Below are 13999 nucleotides of genomic sequence, written 5' to 3'. Positions count from 1 at the left end.
TCAGGGGAGAATTTGCAACAGTTTGGCCCCATTTTTGAGAGAATTGGAGAATTTCAGATTTTTGCTGAAATTGTGACCCCGGGGCTTAGAATTTTTTTTTTCACAGGTAAAGATGTCGAGGGCTGATTTCTTGGCCTATGATAAAAAGCCTTCTGTTTCCAACGCCAAACCTTTCAGGGGAGAATTTGCAACAGTCTGGCACCGTTTTTGAGTGAACTGGAGAATTTCAGATTTTTGCTGAAATTGTGACCCTGGGGGTTACAAATTTTTTTCCACAGGTTTTGTCTTCAAGGGCTGATTTTATTTCCTATGATAAAAGCCTTATGTTTCCACCGACAAATCTTTCAGGGGAGAATTTGCAACAGTTTGGCACCATTTTTTGAGGGAATTGGAGAATTTCAGATTTTTGCTGAAATAGTGACCCCGGGGCTTAGAATTTTTTTTTTTCACAGGTAAAGTTGTCGAGGGCTGATTTCATTTCCTACGATAAAAAGGCTTCTGTTTCCACCGCCAAACCTTTCAGGGAAGAATTTGCAAGAGTTTGGCACCATTTTTTTTAGAGAATTGGAGAATTTCAGTTTTTTGCTGAAATTGTGTCCCCAGGGCTTTGAATTCCCCCCCCCACAGGTTTTGTCTTCGAGCGCTGATTTCTTCGCCTATGATAAAAAGCCTTATGTTTCCACCGCCAAATCTTTCAGGGGAGAATTTGCAACAGTTTGTCCCCATTTTTGAGAGAATTGGAGAATTTCAGATTTTTGCTGAAATTGTGACCCCGGGGCTTAGAATTTTTTTTTTCACAGGTAAAGATGTTGAGGGCTGATTTCTTGGCCTATGATAAAAAGCCTTTGTTTCCACCGCCAAACCTTTCAGGAGAGAATTTGCAACAGTTTGTCCCCATTTTTGAGAGAATTGGAGAATTTCAGATTTTTGCTGAAATTTTGACCATGGGGCTCAGAAAAACTTTTTTCCACAGGTTTTGTCTACGAGGGCCGATTACATTTCCTATGACAAAAAGGCTTCTGTTTCCACCGCCAAACCTTTCAGGGGAGAATTTGCAACAGTTTGGCACCATTTTTTGAGAGAATTGGAGAATTTCAGACTTTTGCTGAAATTGTGAACCCGGGGCTTAGAATTTTTTTTTTCCACAGGTCAAGTTGTCGAGGGCTGATTTCTTGGCCTATGATAAAAAGCCTTCTGTTTCCACCGGAAACCTTTCAGGGGAAAATTTGCAACAGTTTGGCACCGTTTTTGAGTGAACTGGAGAATATCAGATTTTTTCTGAAATTGTGACCCTGGGGGTTACAAATTTTTTTCCACAGGTTTTGTCTTCGAGCGCTGATTTCATTTCCTATGACTAAAAGGCTTCTGTTTCCACCGCCAAACCTTTCAGGGGAGAATTTGCAACAGTTTGGCACCATTTCTGAGTGAATTGGAGAATTTCAGATTTTTGCTGAAATTGTGACCCCGGGACTTAGAAATTTTTTTTTTTCCACAGGTTAAGTTGTCGAGGGCTGATTTCTTGGCCTATGATAAAAACCCTTCTGTTTCCACCACCAATCCTTTCAGGGGAGAATTTGCAACAGTTTGGCACCATTTCTGAGAGAATTGGAGAATTTCAGATTTTTGCTGAAATTGTGACCCCGGGGCTTAGAAAATTCCCCCCCCACAGGTTTTGTCTTCAAGGGCTGATTTTATTTCCTATGATAAAAGCCTTATGTTTCCACCGACAAATCTTTCAGGGGAGAATTTGCAAGAGTTTGGCACCATTTTTGAGTGAACTGGAGATTTTCAGATTTTTGCTGAAATTGTGACTCCGGGGCTTAGAATTTTTTTTTTTCACAGGTAAAGTTGTCGAGGGCTGATTTCATTTCCTATGATAAAAAGGCTTCTGTTTCCACCGCCAAACCTTTCAGGGGAGAATTTGCAATTGTTTGGCACCATTTTTTTTAGAGAATTGGAGAATTTCAGTTTTTTGCTTAAATTGTGACCCCGGGGCTTAGAAATCCCCCCCCACATGTTTTGTCTTCGAGGGCTGATTTCTTGGCCTATGATAAAAAGCCTTCTGTTTCCACCGCCAATCCTTTCAGGGGAGAATTTGCAACAGTTTGGCACCATTTCTGAGAGAATTGGAGAATTTCAGATTTTTGCTGAAATTGTGACCCCGGGGCTTAGAAATTTTTTCCCCCACAGGTTTTGTCTTCAAGGGCTGATTTTATTTCCTATGATAAAAAGCCTTATGTTTCCACCGACAAATCTTTCAGGGGAGAATTTGCAAGAGTTTGGCACCTTTTTTGAGTGAACTGGAGAATTTCAGATTTTTGCTGAAATTGTTACTCCGGGGCTTAGAATTTTTTTTTTCACAGGTAAAGTTGTCGAGGGCTGATTTCTTGGCCTATGATAAAAAGGCTTCTGTTTCCACCGCCAAACCTTTCAGAGTAGAATTTGCAACAGTTTGACACCATTTTTGAGTGAATTGGAGAATTTCAGATTTTTGCTGAAATTGTGACCCTGGGGCTTAGAAATTTTTTTTTCCCACAGGTAAAGTTGTCGAGGTCTGATTTTATTTCATATGATAAAAAGGCTTCTGTTTCCACCGCCAAACCTTTCAGGGGAGAATTTGCAACACTTTGGCAACATTTTTTTTTTTTAGAGAATTGGAGAATTTCAGATTTTTGCTGAAATTCTGACCCTGGGGCTTAGAAATTTTTTTTTCCACAGGTAAAGTTGTCGAGGGCTGATTTCATTTCCTATGATAAAATGCCTTCTGTTTCCACCGCCAAACCTTTCAGGGGAGAATTTGCAACAGTTTGGCACCATTTTTTTTGAGAATTGGAGAATTTCAGATTTTTCCTGAAATTGTGACCCCGGGGCTTAGAAAATTTTTTCCCCACAGGTTTTGTCTTCGAGGGCTGAATTCATTTCCTGTTACAAAAAGGCTTCTGTTTCCACCGCCAAACCTTTCAGGGGAGAATTTCCAACAGTTTGGCACCATTTTTTTTAGAGAATTGGAGAATTTCAGATTTTTGCTGAAATTCTGACCCTGGGGCTTAGAATTTTTTTCCCCCACAGGTAAAGTTGTCGAGGGCTGATTTCATTTCCTATGATAAAATGCCTTCTGTTTCCACCGCCAAACCTTTCAGGGGAGAATTTGCAACAGTTTGGCACCATTTTTTTTAGAGAATTGGAGAATTTCAGATTTTTGCTGAAATTGTGACCCTGGGGCTTAGAAATTTTTTTCCCCACAGGTAAAGTTGTCGAGGGCTGATTTCATTTCCTATGATAAAATGCCTTCTGTTTCCACCGCCAAACCTTTCAGGGGAGAATTTGCTACAATTTGGCACCTTTTTTGAGTGAACTGTAGAATTTCAGATTTTTGCTGAAATTGTGACCTCGGGGCTTAGAAATTTCTTTTCCCACAGGTTTTGTCTTCGAGTGCTGATTTATTTCCTATGACAAAAAGGCTTCTGTTTCCAACGCCAAACCTTTCAGGGGAGAATCTGCAACAGTCTGGCAACATTTTTGAGTGAATTGGAGAATTTCATATTTTTCCTGAAATTGTGACCCCGGGGCTTAGAATGTTTTTCCCCCACTGGTTAAGTTGTCGAGGGCTGATTTCATTTCATATGATAAAAAGGCTTCTGCTTCTGTTTCCACCGCCAAACCTTTCAGGGGAGAATTTGCAACAGTTTGGCACCATTTTTTTGAGAATTGGAGAATTTCAGATTTTTGCTGAAATTGTGACCCTGGGGCTTAGAATTTTTTTTTTCACAGGTAAAGTTGTCGAGGGCTGATTTCATTTCCTACGATAAAAAGCCTTCTGTTTCCACCGCCAAAGCTTTCAGGAGAGAATTTGCAACAGTTTGGCACCATTTTTTTTGGAGAATTGGAGAATTTCAAATTTTTGCTGAAATTCTGACCCTGGGGTTTAGAAATTTTTTTCCCCACAGGTAAAGTTGTCGAGGGCTGATTTCATTTCCTATGATAAAATGCCTTCTGTTTCCACCGCCAAACCTTTCAGGGGAGAATTTGCTACAGTTTGGCACCATTTTTGAGTGAACTGTAGAATTTCAGATTTTTGCTGAAATTGTGACCTCGGGGCTTAGAAATTTCTTTTCCCACAGGTTTTGTCTTCGAGGGCTGATTTATTTCCTATGACAAAAAGGCTTCTGTTTCCAACGCAAAACCTTTCAGGGGAGAATCTGCAACAGTCTGGCAACATTTTTGAGTGAATTGGAGAATTTCATATTTTTCCTGAAATTGTGACCTCGGGGCTTAGAAATTTTTTTTTTCACAGGTTTTGTCTTCGAGGGCTGATTTTATTTCCTATGATAAAATGCCTTCTGTTTCCACCGCCAAACTATTCAGGGGAGAATTTGCAACAGTTTGGCACCATTTTTGAGAGAATTGGAGAATTTCAGATTTTTGCTGAAATTGTGACCCCGGGGCTTAGAATGTTTTTCCCCCACTGGTTAAGTTGTCGAGGGCTGATTTCATTTAATATGATAAAAAGGCTTCTGCTTCTGTTTCCACCGCCAAACCTTTCAGGGGAGAATTTGCAACAGTTTGGCACCATTTTTTTGAGAATTGGAGAATTTCAGATTTTTGCTGAAATTGTGACCCCGGGGCTTAGAATTTTTTTTTTTCACAGGTAAAGTTGTCGAGGGCTGATTTCATTTCCTACGATAAAAAGCATTCTGTTTCCACCGCCAAACCTTTCAGGAGAGAATTTGCAACAGTTTGGCACCATTTTTTGAGTGAACTGTAGAATTTCAGATTTTTGCTGAAATTGTGACCCCGGGGCTTACAATTTTTTTTTTCACAGGTAAAGTTGTCAAGGGCTGATTTCATTTCCTATGATACAATGCCTTCTGTTTCCACCGCCAAACCTTTCAGGGGAGAATTTGCTACAATTTGGAACCATTTTTGAGTGAACTGTAGAATTTCAGATTTTTGCTGAAATTGTGACCCCGGGGCTTATAATTTTTTTTTTCACAGGTAAAGTTGTCGAGGGCTGATTTCATTTCCTATGATAAAAAGGCTTCTGTTTAAACCGCCGATCCTTTGAGGGGAGAATTTGCATCAGTTTGGCACCATTTTTTGAGAGAATTGGAGAATTTCAGATTTTTGCTGAAATTGTGACCCCGGGGCTTAGAAAAAATTTTTCCCACAGGTTTTGTCTTTGAGGGCTGATTTCATTTCCTATGACAAAAAGGCTTCTGTTTCCACCGCCAAACCTTTCAGGGGAGAATTTGCAACAGTCTGGCAACGTTTTTGAGTGAACTGTAGAATTTCAGATTTTTGCTGAAATTGTGACCCCGGGGCTTAGAAATTTTTTTTTTTCACAGGTAAAGTTGTCGAGGGCTGATTTCATTTCCTATGATAAAATGCCTTCTGTTTCCACCGCCAAACCTTTCAGGGGAGAATTTGCAACAGTTTGGCACCATTTTTTTGAGAATTGGAGAATTTCAGATTTTTGCTGAAATTGTGACCCTGGGGCTTAGAATTTTTTTTTTCACAGGTAAAGTTGTCGAGGGCTGATTTCATTTCCTACGATAAAAAGCCTTCTGTTTCCACCGCCAAAGCTTTCAGGAGAGAATTTGCAACAGTTTGGCACCATTTTTTTTGGAGAATTGGAGAATTTCAAATTTTTGCTGAAATTCTGACCCTGGGGTTTAGAAATTTTTTTCCCCACAGGTAAAGTTGTCGAGGGCTGATTTCATTTCCTATGATAAAATGCCTTCTGTTTCCACCGCCAAACCTTTCAGGGGAGAATTTGCTACAGTTTGGCACCATTTTTGAGTGAACTGTAGAATTTCAGATTTTTGCTGAAATTGTGACCTCGGGGCTTAGAAATTTCTTTTCCCACAGGTTTTGTCTTCGAGGGCTGATTTATTTCCTATGACAAAAAGGCTTCTGTTTCCAACGCAAAACCTTTCAGGGGAGAATCTGCAACAGTCTGGCAACATTTTTGAGTGAATTGGAGAATTTCATATTTTTCCTGAAATTGTGACCTCGGGGCTTAGAAATTTTTTTTTTCACAGGTTTTGTCTTCGAGGGCTGATTTTATTTCCTATGATAAAATGCCTTCTGTTTCCACCGCCAAACTATTCAGGGGAGAATTTGCAACAGTTTGGCACCATTTTTGAGAGAATTGGAGAATTTCAGATTTTTGCTGAAATTGTGACCCCGGGGCTTAGAATGTTTTTCCCCCACTGGTTAAGTTGTCGAGGGCTGATTTCATTTCATATGATAAAAAGGCTTCTGCTTCTGTTTCCACCGCCAAACCTTTCAGGGGAGAATTTGCAACAGTTTGGCACCATTTTTTTGAGAATTGGAGAATTTCAGATTTTTGCTGAAATTGTGACCCCGGGGCTTAGAATTTTTTTTTTTCACAGGTAAAGTTGTCGAGGGCTGATTTCATTTCCTACGATAAAAAGCATTCTGTTTCCACCGCCAAACCTTTCAGGAGAGAATTTGCAACAGTTTGGCACCATTTTTTGAGTGAACTGTAGAATTTCAGATTTTTGCTGAAATTGTGACCCCGGGGCTTACAATTTTTTTTTTCACAGGTAAAGTTGTCAAGGGCTGATTTCATTTCCTATGATACAATGCCTTCTGTTTCCACCGCCAAACCTTTCAGGGGAGAATTTGCTACAATTTGGAACCATTTTTGAGTGAACTGTAGAATTTCAGATTTTTGCTGAAATTGTGACCCCGGGGCTTATAATTTTTTTTTTCACAGGTAAAGTTGTCGAGGGCTGATTTCATTTCCTATGATAAAAAGGCTTCTGTTTAAACCGCCGATCCTTTGAGGGGAGAATTTGCATCAGTTTGGCACCATTTTTTGAGAGAATTGGAGAATTTCAGATTTTTGCTGAAATTGTGACCCCGGGGCTTAGAAAAAATTTTTCCCACAGGTTTTGTCTTTGAGGGCTGATTTCATTTCCTATGACAAAAAGGCTTCTGTTTCCACCGCCAAACCTTTCAGGGGAGAATTTGCAACAGTCTGGCAACGTTTTTGAGTGAACTGTAGAATTTCAGATTTTTGCTGAAATTGTGACCCCGGGGCTTAGAAATTTTTTTTTTTCACAGGTAAAGTTGTCGAGGGCTGATTTCATTTCCTATGATAAAATGCCTTCTGTTTCCACCGCCAATCCTTTGAGGGGAGAATTTGCAACAGTTTGGCACCATTTTTTGAGAGAATTGGAGAATTTCAGATTTTTGCTTAAATTGTGACCCCTGGGCTTAGAAAAAAAATTTCCCACAGGTTTTGTCTTCGAGGGTTGATTTCTTGGCGTATGATAAAAAGCCTTCTGTTTCCACCGCCAAACCTTTCAGGAGAGAATTTGAAACAGTTTGGCACCATTTTTTGAGAGAATTGGAGAATTTCAGATTTTTGCTGAAATTGTGACCCCGGGGCTTAGAAAAATTTTTTTTCACAAGTTTTGTCTTCGAGGGCTGATTTTAATTATTATGACAAAAAGCCTTCTGTTTCCACCGCCAAACCTTTCAGGAGAGAATTTGCAACAGTTTGGCACCATTTTTTGAGAGAATTGGAGAATTTCAGATTTTTGCTGAAATTGTGACCCCGGGGCTTAGAATTTTTTTTTCCACAGGTTTTGTCTTCGACGGCTGATTATATTTCCGATGAGAAAAAGGCTTCTGTTTCCAACGCCAAACCTTTCAGGGGAGAATTTGCAACAGTCTGGCAACGTTTTTGAGTGAACTGTAGAATTTCAGATTTTTGCTGAAATTGTGACCCCGGGGCTTAGAATTTTTTTTTTCCACAGGTTTTGTCTTTGAGGGCTGATTTCTTGGCCTATGATAAAATGCCTTCTGTTTCCACCGCCAATCCTTTGAGGGGAGAATTTGCAACAGTCTGGCAACGTTTTTGAGAGAATTGGAGAATTTCAGATTTTTGCTTAAATTGTGACCCCGGGGCTTAGAAAAATTTTTTTTCACAGGTTTTGTCTTCGAGGGCTGATTTTAATTCCTTTGACAAAAAGCCTTCTGTTTCCACCGCCAAACCTTTTACGAGAGAATTTGCAACAGTTTGGCACCATTTTTTGAGAGAATTGGAGAATTTCAGATTTTTGCTGAAATTGTGACCCCGGGGCTTAGAAAATTTTTTCCCCACATGTTTTGTCTTTGAGGGCTGATTTCATTTCCTATGACAAAAAGGCTTCTGTTTCCAACGCCAAACCTTTCAGGGGAGAATTTGCCAGATTTGTCTTTGAGGGCTGATTTCTTGGCCTATGATAAGAATCCTTCTGTTTCCATCGCCAAACCTTTCAGGAGAGAATTTGCAACAGTTTGGCACCATTTTTTGAGAGAATTGGAGAATTTCAGATTTTTGCTGAAATTGTGACCCCGGGGCTTAGAATTTTTTTTTTTCACAGGTAAAGTTGTCGAGGGCTGATTTCATTTCCTATGATAAAAAGGCTTCTGTTTAAACCGCCGATTCTTTGAGGGGAGAATTTGCATCAGTTTGGCACCATTTTTTTGAGAGAATTGGAGAATTTCAGATTTTTGCTGAAATTGTGACCCCGGGGCTTAGAAAAAAATTTTCCCACAGGTTTTGTCTTCGAGGACTGATTTCCTGGCCTATGATAAAAAGCCTTCTGTTTCCAACGCCAAACCTTTCAGGAGAGAATTTAAAACAGTTTGGCACCATTTTTTGAGAGAATTGGAGAATTTCAGATTTTTTCTGAAATTGTGACCCCGGGGCTTAGAATTTTTTTTTCCCACAGGTTTTGTCTTCGAGGGCTGATTTTATTTCCTATGACGAAAAGGCTTCTGTTTCCACCGCCAAACCTTTCAGGGGAGAATTTGCAACAGTCTGGCAACGTTTTTGAGTGAATTGGAGAATTTCAGATTTTTACTGAAATTGTGACCCCGGGGCTTAGAAATTTTTTTTTTCACAGGTAAAGTTGTCAAGGGCTGATTTCATTTCCTATGATAAAATGCCTTCTGTTTACACCGCCAAACCTTTCAGGGGAGAATTTGCTACAGTTTGGCACCATTTTTGAGTGAACTGTAGAATTTCAGATTTTTGCTGAAATTGTGACCCCGGGGCTTAGAAATTTTTTTTTCACAGGTAAAGTTGTCGAGGGCTGATTTCATTTCCTATGATAAAAAGGCTTCTGTTTAAACCGCCGATCCTTTGAGGGGAGAATTTGCATCAGTTTGGCACCATTTTTTGAGAGAATTGGAGAATTTCAAATTTTTGCTTAAATTGTGACCCCGGGGCTTAGAAAAAAATTTTCCCACAGGTTTTGTCTTTGAGGACTGATTTCTTGGCCTATGATAAAAAGCCTTCTGTTTCCACCGCCAAACCTTTCAGGGGAGAATTTGCTACAGTTTGGCACCATTTTTGAGTGAACTGTAGAATTTCTGATTTTTGCTGAAATTGTGACCCCGGGGCCTAGAAATTTTTTCCCCCCACAGGTAAAGTTGTCGAGGGCTGATTTCATTTCCTATGATAAAAAGCCTTCTGTTTCCACCGCCAAACCTTTCAGGGGAGAATTTGCAACAGTTTGGCACCATTTTTTGGAGAATTGGAGGATTTCAGATTTTTGCTGAAATTGTGACCCCGGGGCTTAGAAAATTTTTTTCCCACAGGTTTTGTCTTTGAGGGCTGATTTCATTTCCTATGGTAAAATGCCTTCTGTTTCCACCGCCAATCCTTTGAGGGGAGAATTTGCAACAGTTTGGCACCATTTTTTGAGAGAATTGGAGAATTTCAGATTTTTGCTGAAATTGTGACCCCGGGGCTTAGAAAATTTTTTTTTCAAAGGTTTTGTCTTCGAGGGCTGATTTTATTTCCTATGACAAAAAGCCTTCTGTTTCCAACGCCAAACCTATCAGGAGAGAATTTGCAAGAGTTTGGCACCATTTTTTGAGAGAATTGGAGAATTTCAGATTTTTGCTGAAATTGTGACCCCGGGGCTTAGAAATTTTTTTTCCCACAGGTTTTGTCTTCGAGGGCTGATTTTATTTCCTATGACAAAAAGCCTTCTGTTTCCACCGCCAAACCTTTCAGGGGAGAATTTGCTACAGTTTGGCACCATTTTTGAGTGAACTGTAGAATTTCAGATTTTTGCTGAAATTGTGACCCCGGGGCCTAGAAATTTTTTTTCCCCACAGGAAAAGTTGTCGAGGGCTGATTTCATTTCCTATGATAAAAAGCCTTCTGTTTCCACCGCCAAACCGTTCAGGGGAGAATTTGCAACAGTTTGGCACCATTTTTTGAGAGAATTGGAGAATTTCAAATTTTTCCTTAAATTGTGACCCCGGGGCTTAGAAAATTTTTTTCCCACAGGTTTTGTCTTTGAGGGCTGATTTCTTGGCCTATGATAAGAAACCTTCTGTTTCCATCGCCAAACCTTTCAGGAGAGAATTTGCAACAGTTTGGCACCATTTTTTGAGAGAATTGGAGAATTTCAGATTTTTGCTGAAATTGTGACCCCGGGGCTTAGAAATTTTTTTTCCACAGGTTTTGTCTTCGAGGGCTGATTTTATTTCCTATGACGAAAAGGCTTCTGTTTCCACCGCCAAACCTTTCAGGGGAGAATTTGCAACAGTCTGGCAACGTTTTTGAATAAATTGGAGAATTTCAGGTTTTTACTGAAATTGTGACCCCGGGGCTTAGAAAATTTTTTTTTCACAGGTAAAGTTGTCAAGGGCTGATTTCATTTCCTATGATAAAATGCCTTCTGTTTACACCGCCAAACCTTTCAGGGGAGAATTTGCTACAGTTTGGCACCATTTTTGAGTGAACTGTAGAATTTCAGATTTTTGCTGAAATTGTGACCCCGGGGCTTAGAATTTTTTTTTTTCACAGGTAAAGTTGTCGAGGGCTGATTTCGTTTCCTATGATAAAAAGGCTTCTGTTTAAACCGCCGATCCTTTGAGGGGAGAATTTGCATCAGTTTGGCACCATTTTTTGAGAGAATTGGAGAATTTCAGATTTTTGCTTAAATTGTGACCCCGGGGCTTAGAAAATTTTTTCCCCACATGTTTTGTCTTTGAGGGCTGATTTCATTTCCTATGACAAAAAGGCTTCTGTTTCCAACGCCAAACCTTTCAGGGGAGAATTTGCCAGATTTGTCTTTGAGGGCTGATTTCTTGGCCTATGATAAGAATCCTTCTGTTTCCATCGCCAAACCTTTCAGGAGAGAATTTGCAACAGTTTGGCACCATTTTTTGAGAGAATTGGAGAATTTCAGATTTTTGCTGAAATTGTGACCCCGGGGCTTAGAAAATTTTTTTTCACAGGTAAAGTTGTCGAGGGCTGATTTCATTTCCTATGATAAAAAGGCTTCTGTTTAAACCGCCGATTCTTTGAGGGGAGAATTTGCATCAGTTTGGCACCATTTTTTTTGAGAGAATTGGAGAATTTCAGATTTTTGCTGAAATTGTGACCCCGGGGCTTAGAAAAAAATTTTCCCACAGGTTTTGTCTTCGAGGACTGATTTCCTGGCCTATGATAAAAAGCCTTCTGTTTCCAACGCCAAACCTTTCAGGAGAGAATTTAAAACAGTTTGGCACCATTTTTTGAGAGAATTGGAGAATTTCAGATTTTTTCTGAAATTGTGACCCCGGGGCTTAGAATTTTTTTTTTCCACAGGTTTTGTCTTCGAGGGCTGATTTTATTTCCTATGACGAAAAGGCTTCTGTTTCCACCGCCAAACCTTTCAGGGGAGAATTTGCAACAGTCTGGCAACGTTTTTGAGTGAATTGGAGAATTTCAGATTTTTACTGAAATTGTGACCCCGGGGCTTAGAATTTTTTTTTTCACAGGTAAAGTTGTCGAGGGCTGATTTCATTTCCTATGATAAAAAGCCTTCTGTTTCCACCGCCAAACCGTTCAGGGGAGAATTTGCAACAGTTTGGCACCATTTTTTGAGAGAATTGGAGAATTTCAGATTTTTGCTTAAATTGTGACCCCGGGGCTTAGAAATATTTTTTCCCACAGGTTTTGTCTTCGAGGGCTGATTTTATTTCCTATGACAAAAAGGCTTCTGTTTCCACCGCCAAACCTTTCAGGAGAGAATTTGCAACAGCTTGGCACCATTTTTGAGTGAACTGTAGAATTTCAGATTTTTGCTGAAATTGTGACCCCGGGGCCTAGAAATTTTTTCCCCCCACAGGTAAAGTTGTCGAGGGCTGATTTCATTTCCTATGATAAAATGCCTTCTGTTTCCACCGCCAAACCTTTCAGGGGAGAATTTGCAACAGTTTGGCACCATTTTTTGAGAGAATTGGAGAATTTCAAATTTTTGCTTAAATTGTGACCCCGGGGCTTAGAAAAAAATTTTCCCACAGGTTTTGTCTTTGAGGGCTGATTTCTTGGCCTATGATAAGAACCTTCTGTTTCCATCGCCAAACCTTTCAGGAGAGAATTTGCAACAGTTTGGCACCATTTTTGAGAGAATTGGAGAATTTCAGATTTTTGCTGAAATTGTGACCCCGGGGCTTAGAATTTTTTTTTTCCACAGGTAAAGTTGTCGAGGGTTGATTTCATTTCCTATGATAAAAGGCTTCTGTTTAAACCGCCGATCCTTTGAGGGGAGAATTTGCATCAGTTTGGCACCATTTTTTGGAGAATTGGAGGATTTCAGATTTTTGCTGAAATTGTGACCCCGGGGCTTAGAAAATTTTTTTCCCACAGGTTTTGTCTTCGAGGGCTGATTTTATTTCCTATGACAAAAAGCCTTCTGTTTCCACCGCCAAACCTTTCAGGGGAGAATTTGCTACAGTTTGGCACCATTTTTGAGTGAACTGTAGAATTTCAGATTTTTGCTGAAATTGTGACCCCGGGGCCTAGAAATTTTTTTTCCCCACAGAAAAGTTGTCGAGGGCTGATTTCATTTCCTATGATAAAAAGCCTTCTGTTTCCACCGCCAAACCGTTCAGGGGAGAATTTGCAACAGTTTGGCACCATTTTTTGAGAGAATTGGAGAATTTCAAATTTTTCCTTAAATTGTGACCCCGGGGCTTAGAAAATTTTTTTCCCACAGGTTTGTCTTTGAGGGCTGATTTCTTGGCCTATGATAAGAAACCTTCTGTTTCCATCGCCAAACCTTTCAGGAGAGAATTTGCAACAGTTTGGCACCATTTTTTGAGAGAATTGGAGAATTTCAGATTTTTGCTGAAATTGTGACCCCGGGGCTTAGAAATTTTTTTTCCACAGGTTTTGTCTTCGAGGGCTGATTTTATTTCCTATGACGAAAAGGCTTCTGTTTCCACCGCCAAACCTTTCAGGGGAGAATTTGCAACAGTCTGGCAACGTTTTTGAATGAATTGGAGAATTTCAGGTTTTTACTGAAATTGTGACCCCGGGGCTTAGAAAATTTTTTTTTCACAGGTAAAGTTGTCAAGGGCTGATTTCATTTCCTATGATAAAATGCCTTCTGTTTACACCGCCAAACCTTTCAGGGGAGAATTTGCTACAGTTTGGCACCATTTTTGAGTGAACTGTAGAATTTCAGATTTTTGCTGAAATTGTGACCCCGGGGCTTAGAATTTTTTTTTTTCACAGGTAAAGTTGTCGAGGGCTGATTTCGTTTCCTATGATAAAAAGGCTTCTGTTTAAACCGCCGATCCTTTGAGGGGAGAATTTGCATCAGTTTGGCACCATTTTTTGAGAGAATTGGAGAATTTCAGATTTTTGCTTAAATTGTGACCCCGGGGCTTAGAAAATTTTTTCCCCACATGTTTTGTCTTTGAGGGCTGATTTCATTTCCTATGACAAAAAGGCTTCTGTTTCCAACGCCAAACCTTTCAGGGGAGAATTTGCCAGATTTGTCTTTGAGGGCTGATTTCTTGGCCTATGATAAGAATCCTTCTGTTTCCATCGCCAAACCTTTCAGGAGAGAATTTGCAACAGTTTGGCACCATTTTTTGAGAGAATTGGAGAATTTCAGATTTTTGCTGAAATTGTGACCCCGGGGCTTAGAATTTTTTTTTTCACAGGTAAAGTTGTCGAGGGCTGATT

Source organism: Podarcis vaucheri, assembly GCF_965113315.1.
Source record: "Podarcis vaucheri genome assembly, chromosome: 1".
Classification (NCBI taxonomy): domain Eukaryota; kingdom Metazoa; phylum Chordata; class Lepidosauria; order Squamata; family Lacertidae; genus Podarcis; species Podarcis vaucheri.
The sequence above is the reverse complement of the archived record's forward strand: the minus strand, read 5'-3'. Positions refer to the sequence as shown.